General features: G+C 39.0%; 1 pseudogene; it reads right to left on the bottom strand.

Moving 5' to 3' along the window:
* Nucleotides 1-2,238: 2,238 nt before the first annotated feature.
* On the bottom strand, nucleotides 2,239-9,557 carry LOC120226544 (annotated as a pseudogene).
* Between the last annotated feature and the right edge of the window lie 542 nt (nucleotides 9,558-10,099).

Here is a 10,099-nt window from a genome sequence, read left to right as displayed (position 1 = left end):
CATGAGTTCGAGCCCCGCTACGGACTCTGCTGACAGCTCAGAGTCTGGAGCCTGCTTCAGATTCTGTATCTCCCTCTCTCTGTGACCCTCCCCTGTTCATGCTGTCTCTCTCTCTTTCTCAGAAAGAAATAAAACATTTAAAAAATTAAAAAAAAAAAAAAAAGAAGTGAGATAGACCAGGGGTGCCTGAGTGGCTCACCCAGTTAAGTCTGACTCTTGGTTTTGGAGTAGGTCATGATCTCACTGGCATGCCTCAGTGGCAGTGTGGATCCTGCTTGGATCCTCTCTCTCTGCCCATACCCTACGCACATGTGCACAAGTGCATTCTTTCTCTCACTCTCTCTCTCAAAATAAATAAGTAAACTTAAAAAAAAAATAAAGTGAGCCGGACAAAGGGAACTTTTGTATTTTAATAAATTTTACTAAGTATCTCCTCGGTGCCAGACACTATCCCAGGTGTCCTTAAACATAGTAGACATTGTGAACAAAGTTGACACAAATCCCAGTCCTCAATATATTATAGTCTAGTTTAGGGGTTTTCTGTTAGCCTAGGAACCATTGAACATTTAAAAATTTTATATCCGGGGAAAGTCAAAGAAGAGAGGAAAATAAAAGGTGTGATTCTAGGGCATGGAAGAGCTGAAGGAAGTGTGTCAGGTCACTTGACATCACAAGAAACATGATAAGACAGAAAACAGGCCTCCTTAATTTTCAGTTTATGGCATTTACATGGACAAGGATTCTGAACCAAAACGCTGTGGTTCAATGAAAAGAACAATATAATAGTTTTCTGAAGACCTTGGTTCTATATCCAAAACTTTTAAAGCTATATAAGCAAAAGAAAGAAACTTGAGGAGTCATAGCTTCCTCATGGGTAAGAGTTCTATCAGAAGGGGTTGTTATATTGGTCAAATGGGATTATATATTCTCTAAAGAGCCTTATAATTCAAAGATCTTTTAATGAGAAAATGATAATTGATAAAGCATACCTGTAAAATCTTGTGACCTATATTTTGTGGTTCTTAAAATCCAGCTTTTTGTAATCATTTTAAATTTTAATTTTTCTGAATATGTTTAGAGTGAAACTACATCTTTTTATTTCACATTTTTAATTTTGTATTTGTAAAATATATTTATATTTATTGGTATAATATGCTTGTTAACAAATAAATATAGAATATATAATTTCCCTGGACTCCTGTGCACTAACACAAGAACAAAGACTTTAGTGTGCCCTGTGTGATCACATGTTTATAATAGATGAGCCTGAGCTTACAATGACTGCTTTGTTTCATGTTTATTAGCCCATGCTTTAGTGCAATTGAACTTGTCCTAAATTCACTGTTTCAGAGCTACAACGTGTGTAGCACATTCATTGTCCTATGAATGATACTCTCTTGCTTGAATCAAGAGACAATAACCTTAGGACTTTTCAGATTCTCTTCCTTACACAGTCTAGAAACCCCTGTTAAAATATTGAAATGTATAAAACAATGAAATGTTTCAAATGGTGAACACTTTATGTGATATGATTTTGAAAAATATTTAACTATGTTATCTGTATGCGATCAGGTTTGTCTTTCATCCCCCATCTAGGTGCCAGTACTAATGAGTGAGATCCAAGTATAGATTTCACTTTGTGGTTGTTTTATTTAATCCCAAAGAGGACAATTTCATGGTACATTAATTGTTTATAAGTTTAGTCTCTACACCCAGGAGTTTCCAATAATTTTGAAGACTATTACTTAATGCTTTAAAATGACATCACAAAAGTTAAAGGGTAACATTTTAAATTCTAGAGTGCTTTAGAATCTTTTCTTGGATGCATATCATATGATTTATAAAAACAATAATTCTGTGTTTTCCCTTATTCTCCTTTATATTACTAAATCAAACAAATAAATAATTAAAGTACTAAGGTAAAGAGGATATCTCATCCATCCATGTTTTGTTCTCATTAAATTTTTGTTGTAATGGGTCTCAATTCTGTGACAGATTTTTGTTCAAGTTGTTTCCATAGTACTGATTTTAAAAATGAATAACTTAAAACTGCTATACACACACACATATACACAAACAAATGGCCCACAAAACATTCTTTTTTTCCTTCTTAAAGTTTTGCGATGCATTGTTATCATTAGCCAGTCTTTTACTTTTAAACTTAAATGGCTAATTGACACAAGTAGTTCTGAGAATATTCTTCCACCATGGATTAAGACTGGGGTAGCAGGCATTGGGGATAATATTCACTTAGTCTTCTGAGCTTTCTGGGCAGACTTGGTGACCTTGCCAGCTCCAGCTGCCTTCTTATCCACTTCTTTGATGACACCCAAAGCAACCGTCTGTCTCATGTCATGAACAGCAAATGATCCAGGGATGGACAGTCAGAGAAGATCACAACTCCCATAGGCTAGCCAGGAACCATATCAATGATGGCAGCACTACCACATTTGAAGAGCTTGAGACCATCTTCCGGTTATTTTCTAAGATGATAATTAATCTTCTTTTTCAACTCAACAAACTTGCAAGCACTGTGAGCTGTGATGCAGTCCTACACAGGTGCATATCCAGCACTGATTTGGTGTGGATGGTTCAAGATAAATATCTGAGCTGTGAACCAGCTTCTTCCATGAGTGGGCCATTTTTGCTGTCACTAGCCACATTGCCACAACAAACATCACTGACAGATAATGTTCTTTTTTTTAATTTTTAAAATTTTTTTCTTAGTTTATTGTCAAGTTTTCTATGTAACACCCAGTGCTCATCCCAAGTGCTGTCCTCCAGGCTCATCACCCCCCTTCCTCTCTCCCCACCCTCCATCAGCCGTCAGTTTGTTCTCAGCATTCAAGAGTCTCTCATAGTTTGCCTCCCTCCCTCTCCACCACTATTTTTCCCCTTCTCCTCCCCCATGGTCCTCCTTTAAGTTCCTTCTAATCCTCCTATACGTGCAAACATATGGTATCAGTCCTTCTCTGCCTGACTTATTTCACTCAGCATAACACCCTCAAGTTCCATCCATGTTGCTACACATGGCCAGATGTCATTCTTTCTCATTGCCATGTAGTATTCCATCGTATAGATAAACTACATCTTCTTGATCTATTTGTCCTTTGATGGACACTTAGGCTCTTTCCATGTTTTGGCTATTGTGGAGAGTGCTGCTATGAACTTTGGGGTACATGTGCTCCTATGCATCAGCACCCCTGTATCCCTTGGGTAAATTCCTTGCTGTGCTATTCCTGCGTCATAGGGGAGTTCTGTTAATTTTTTGAGGAACCTCCACACTGTTTTCCAGAGGGGCTGCACCAGTTTACATTCCCACCAACAGTGTAGGAGGGTGCCCGTTTCTCCACATCCTCGCCAGCATCTAGAGTCTCCTGATTTGCTCATTTTAGCCACTCTGGCGTGAGGTGGTATCTCAGTGTGGTTTTGATTTTGTATTTCCCTGATGAGGAGGGATGCTGAGCATCATTTCATGTGTCTGTTGGCCATCTGGATGTCCTCTTTGGAGAAGTGTCTGGTCATGTCTTCTGCGCATTTCTTTGCTGGGTTATTTGTTTTTCAGGTGTGGAGTTTGATGAGTTTCTTATAGATTTTCGATACTAGCCCTTTATCTGATATGTCATTTGCAACTATCTTTTCCCATTCTGTCCATTGCCTGTTTTATGGATTGTTTCCTTTGCCGTGCAGAGCTTTTAATCTTGATGAGGTCCCAATAGTTCATTTTTGCTCTTGATTCCCTTGCCTTTGGAGATGTGTCAAATAAGAAATTGCTGCAGTTGAGGTCAAGGAGATTGTTTCCTGCTTTCTCCTCTAGGGTTTTGATGGCTTCCTGTCTCACATTCAGGTCCTTTATCCATTTTGAGTTTCTTTTTGTGTGTGATGTGAGAAAATGATCTAGTTTCATTCTTCTACATGTTGATGTCCAGTTCTCCTAGCACCATCTGTAAAGAGGCTGTCTTTTTTCTATTGGATACTCTTTCCCACTTTGTCAAAGATTAGTTGGCCGTCCATTTGTGGGTCCAGTTCTGAGTTCCCTGTTCTATTCCATTGGTCTGTGTGTTTGTTTTTGTGCCAATACCATACTGTCTTGAGGATTACAGCTTTGTAGTAGAGGCTAAAGTCTGGAATGGTTATGCCTCCCATTTTGGTTTTCTTCTTCAATATTCCTTTGGCAATTTGGAGTCTTTTGTGGTTCCATACAAATTTTAGGATAGTTTATTTTAGCTTTGAGAAGAATGCCGGTGCAGTTTTGATTGGCATTGCATTGAATGTGTAGATTACTTTGGGTTGTAATGACATTTTAACAATATTTATTCTTCCAACCCATGAGCATGGAATGTTTTTCCATTTCTTTGTGTCTTCTTCAATTTCCTTCATAAGTTTTCTATAGTCTTTATCATACAGATCTCCTATATCTTTGGTTAGGTTTTTTCCTAGATATTTTATGGTTTTTTGTGCAATTGTGAATGGGATCAGCTTCGTGATTTCTCTTTCTGTTGCTTCATTTTTGGTGTATAAAAGTGCAGCTGATTTCTGTATGTTGATTTTGCACCCTGCAACTTTGCTGAACTCATGGATCAGTTCTAGTAGGCTTCTGGTGGAGTCTGTTGGGTTTTCTATGTAGAGTATCATGTCGTCTGTGAAGAGTGAAAGTTTGAATTCTTCTTTGTCAATTATGATGCCTTTTATTTCCATTTGTTGTCTCATTGCTGATGCTAGGACTTCCAGCACTTTGGTAAACAACAGTGGTGAGAGTGGACATCCTTGTCATGTTCCTGATCTCAGGGGAAAAGCTCTCAGTTTTTCCCCGTTGATGATGATGTTAGCTGAGGGCTTCTCTTAAATGGCTTTTATGATGTTTAAGTAAGTTCCTTCTATCCTGACTTTCTTTAAGGTCTTTATTAAGAAGGGATGCTGTATTTTGTCAAATGCTTCTTCTGTATCTATCGACAGGATCATAGAGTTTTTATCTCTTTTTTGTTAATGTGATGTATCACGTTGATTGGTTTGCGAGCATTGAAACAGCTCTGTAACCCATGAATGAATCACACTTGATCATGATGGATAATTTTTTTTTTTTTATGTGCTGTTGAATTCGATTTGCAAGGATCTTGTTGAGAATTTTTGCATCCGTATTCATCAAGGATATTAGCCTGTATTTCTCTTTTTTTTTTTTTTGCTGGGTCTCTTTCTGACTTGGGAATCAAAGTGATGCTGGCTTTGTAGAATAAGTCCGGATGTTTTCCTTCGATTTCTATTTTTGGAATAGCTTGAGAAGAATGAGTATTAATTCTGTTTTAAATGTCTGGAATTCCTCAGGGAAGCCATCTGGCCCAGGGCTCCTATTTATTGGGAGATTTTTTGATAACTGATTCAATTTCTTCAATAGTTATGGGCCTTCAGATTTTCCATCTCTTCCCGTGTGAATTTTGGTAGTGTGTGTGTGTTTAGGAATTTGTCCCTTTCTTCTAAGTTGTCCTGTTTCTTGACATATAATTTTTCATAGTATTCCCTGATACTTGCTTGTATTTCTGAGGGATTGGTTGAAAGAAGTCCATTTTCATTCATGATTTTGTCTGTTTGGTTGCTCTCTCTTTTCTTTTTGAGAAGCCTGGCTAGAGGTTGGTCATTTTTGTTTATTTTTTCAAAAAAACAACTCTTGGTTTCATTGATCTGTTCAACTTTGTTTTTTGATTCTATACTCTTTATTTCTGCCCTGAGTTTTATTATTTCTCTTTTTCTGCTGGGTTTGGGGTGCTCTTTTGGCTGTCCTTCTAGTTTCTTTAGGTGCGTGTTGATTTTGTACTGACACTTTTTCTAATTTGTTGAAATAGGCCTGGAGTGCAATGTATCTTCCTCTGAGGACTGCCTTTGCCGCACCCCATAGGGTTTGAATTGTTGTATTTTCATTTTCATTTGTTTCCATATATTTTTAAATTTGTTCTCTAATTGCCTGATTGGCTCATTCATTCTTTAGTAGGGTATTCTTTTTTTCTTTAACTGTTTTATTTATTTCTGAGAGAGAGAGAGAGAGAGAGAGAGAGCGAGCATGGGTGGGTCAGAGAGAGAAGGAGACACAGAATCTGAAGCAGGCTCCAGTCTCTGAGCTAGCTGTCAGCACAGATCCCAACACAGGGCTCGATCCCATGAATCATGAGATCATGACCTGAGCTGAAGTTGGACGCTTAACCAACTTGCCACCCAGGCACCTTTAGTAGGGTGCTCTTTAACCTCCATCTTTTTGGAGGTTTTCCAGACTTCTTGTGGTTGATTTCATGTTTCATACCATTGTGATCTGAAAGTGTGCATGGTATGATCTCAATTCTTTTATATTTATCGAGGACTGCTTTATGTCCCAGTATGTGATCTATCTTGGAGAATGTGCCATGCACACTTGAGAAGAAACGGAATTCCATGGCCTCAGGATGTAGAGTTCTAAATATATCTTTCAAATCCATCTGGTCCAATGTGTCATTCAAGCCCATTGTTTCTTTAGTGATTCTCTCTCTAGTCGATCTATCCATTGCTGTAAGTGGACTATTAAAGTCCCCTGCTATTAGCACGTTCTTGTCCATAAGATTGTTTCTGTTGGTTTCTTGTCAATAGGATTGTTTTATGTATTTGGATGCTCTCGTATCTGGTGCATAGACATTTATAATTGTTAGCTCTTCCTGATGGGTAGACCCTGTAATTATTATATAGTGCCCTTCTTCATCCCTTGTTACTGCTTTTACTTTAAAGTCCAGTTTGTCTGATATAGGTATAGCTACTCCAGCTTTCTTTTGACTTCCAGCAGCATGATAGATATTTCTCCATCCCCTTACTTTCAGTCTGAGGGTGTCCTCAGGTCAAAAATGAGTTTCTTGTGGACAGCAAATAGATTGGTTTTGTTTTTTTATCCATTCTGCTACCCTATGTCTTTTAATTGGAGCATTGATTCCATTTACATTCAATGTTATTATTGAAATATATGGGTTTAGAGTCATTGTGTTCTCTGTAGGATTCATGCTTGTGGTGGTGTCTCTGGTACCTTGCGTTCTGTGCAACATTTCCCTCATAGAGTTTCTTGTAGAGCTGGTTTAGTGGTGATGAATTCTTTCAATTTTTGTTTATTTGGGAAGACCTTTATCTCTCCTTCTATTCTGAATCATAGGCTTGCTGGATAGAGGATTCTTGGCTGCATATTTTTCCTGTTCATGACATTGAAGATTTCCTGCCATTCCTTTCTGGTCTGCCAAGTTTCAGTAGATAGGTCTGTATCCACTTTGATTTGTTTCCCTTTGTATGTTAGGGCCCTTTTATCCCTAGCTGCTTTCAGAATTCTCTCTTTGTCCTTATATTTTGCCAGTTTCACTATTATATTTTGTGCAGAAGATCTATTCAAGTTATGCCTGAGGGGAGTTCTCTGTGCCTCTTGGGTTTCAATGTCTGTTTCCTTTCCCAGATTGGGGAAGTTCTCAGCTATAATTTGTTCAAGGACTCCTTCAGTGCCTTTCCCTCTCTCTTCCTCTTCTGGAATTCCTATGATACGGATATTGTTCCGTTTGATTGAATCGCTCAGCTCTCAAACTCTCCTTTCGTGTTCCTGAATCAGTTTATCTCTCTTTTTCTCGGCTTCTTCTTTTTCTATAATTGTGTCTTCTAATTCACCTATTCTCCTCTCTGCCTCTTCAGTCTGTGCATTGGATGCCTCCATTTTATTAGCATCTCATTTACAGCATTTTTTAATTCATCACAACTATTTTTTTTTCTTTAAATGTTTTATTTATTTCTAGGAGAGAGAGAGAGACAGCGTGAGCAGGGGAGGGTCAGAGAGAGAGGGAGTCATAGACTGAAACAGGCTCCAGGCTCTGAGCTGGCAGTCAGCACAGAGCCCGACGCGGGGCTCGAACCCACGAACCGCGAGATCGTGACGTGACCTAAGCGAAAGTCGGACGCTTAACCGACTAAGCCACCCAGGCGCCCCCATCACAACTATTTTTAAGCTCCATAGTCTTTAAGCAATAGTTTCTCTGATGTCCCCCTTGCCATTTTCAAGCCCAGTGATTAATTTTATGACCATTGTTCTAAATTCTTGTTCAGTTATGTTGCTTATATCTGTTTTCAGCAGTTCTTTAGCTGTCATTTCTTCCTGGAATTTCTTTGGAGGAGAGTTCTTCTGTTTCATCATTTTGGTTAGCTTTCTATCTCTTGTTAGTTTTAAAAGCCTGTTATGCATTCTGCACCTGCAATTACTGCTGTATTAAAGAACGCTCTTTGATTGTCCAGGGCCTGTCTCTTCAGGAAGTATTCTTTGAATGGTTCTCTTGGTCTCTCTTGTTGAGGCTTTGGTTGTTTTATTTCCCTACTCGTAGTGGTATTTGAGACTCTCCACCATGTGTACTTTGCCTTTTTCTTGAGGTAGCCCTTCCTTGGGTACTTAGAGGGAGATGTCACTGATGTCACATGCTGCTAAATTTCCTGGTCAGGGAACCAAATGTTGCGGATATCTGGTCTGGATCACTGGCAGAAGAACCAAGTGACACTTGGAGGTCTTGGAAGGGAGGAGGTTTATTTTATACCAGTGGGCTCAGAGGAGGTCATTTTTCAGAGGTCTGAGCCCCGAACTGACAGAGAATCTTCTTGATATTGAAGCCCACATTGTCACTAGGAAGAGCCTCACTCAAAACTTCATGGTGGATTTCAATAGATTTTACTTCAGTTGTATCATTGACTGGAGCAAAGGTGACCATGTCAGGTTTAAGAGCACCAGTCTTCACTTAGCCCACAGGGACAGTACCAATACCACCAATTTGTAGATGTCCTGAAGGGGTAGACACAAGTGCTTGTCATTTGGATGAGTTGGTGACAGATTGCAGTCCAGAGCTTCAAGCAGTTGTGGTTCCACTGGTATTGCCATCTTTATGGATAGCTTTCCATCTCTTGAATCAAGACGTGTTAGTGTTAGCACTTGGCTCCAGTATGCTGTCACCATTCCAACAAGAAATTGGCACAGATGCTACTGTGTCGAGGTTGTAGCCAATTTTCTTAATTAGGTGTTGACTTCCTTAACAATTTCCTTATATGTCTTCTGGCTGTAGGGTGGCTCAGTGGAATTCATTTTGTTAACACCAGCAATTAGTTGTTTTACACCCAGTGTGTAAGCCAGTAGGGCATTTTCACAGGTTTGCCTGTTCTTGGAGATACCTGCTTCAAATTCACCAACACCAGCAACAACAATCAGAATAGCACAGTCAGCCTGAGATATGCCTGTAATCATGTTTTTGATAAAGTCTCTGTGTCCTTGGACATCAGTGGTGATCATATAATAAGTTGCTGGTCTCGAATTTCCACAGGGAGGTATCATTGGGGATACCACAATCACATTCTGCTTTCAGTTTATACAAGACCCAGACATACTTGAAGGAGCTCTTTCCCAGCCTCCTTCTCAAATTTTTTGATAGTTATTTTGTCAGTCCCACCACATTTGTAGATTAGATGAGCAGTAGTGGTAGCCTTGCCTAATCTACATGTTCAATGACAATGATGTTGGTATGAGTCTTTTCCTTTCCCATTTTTGTTTTAGTTTTAGCAGTGGTTTTCACAACACCTGTGTTCCGGTGGCAAACCCATTGCAAAAAAGTCATTCCATTTATTTTATAATTAGAACTGGAGTTCAGAAATACTCTCTGACTGCCCAATCCGCATGCTTGGAAAATAGAGCCTAGAATCTCCTCATCACCATGCTAGATGCCATTGCCCTTGATGGCTTTCATACTCAAATATCTGTAACTATGGTGATGGCAGTGGTCATGAAGAACCTGCAGTAAACTAAATTTTCCTGTGCAGGGGTCTACAAACTATGTGACTACACTGAGGCACTAGTGATTTCTGACCAACTCCCACTTAAAAAAGTGAAGAGAAGAAAACTTTACTCTTCTTCTCAACTTGCCTCCTTCCTTTTTATATCTTCAGTATTTGGATGCTTTCTTAACTTTCTGAATATACTGCTAGAAAAAAAGGTGTAAAATACTGAAGAAAATTGCAATTACCCATAGCTCCATACCTCAGAGGCTATTCCTAATACTTTGCTATCTTACCATTTTTGGCATATTAT

Source organism: Hyaena hyaena, unplaced genomic scaffold, assembly GCF_003009895.1.
Source record: "Hyaena hyaena isolate Hyena2069 unplaced genomic scaffold, ASM300989v1 scaffold_1740, whole genome shotgun sequence".
Classification (NCBI taxonomy): domain Eukaryota; kingdom Metazoa; phylum Chordata; class Mammalia; order Carnivora; family Hyaenidae; genus Hyaena; species Hyaena hyaena.
The sequence above is the reverse complement of the archived record's forward strand: the minus strand, read 5'-3'. Positions and strand labels throughout refer to the sequence as shown.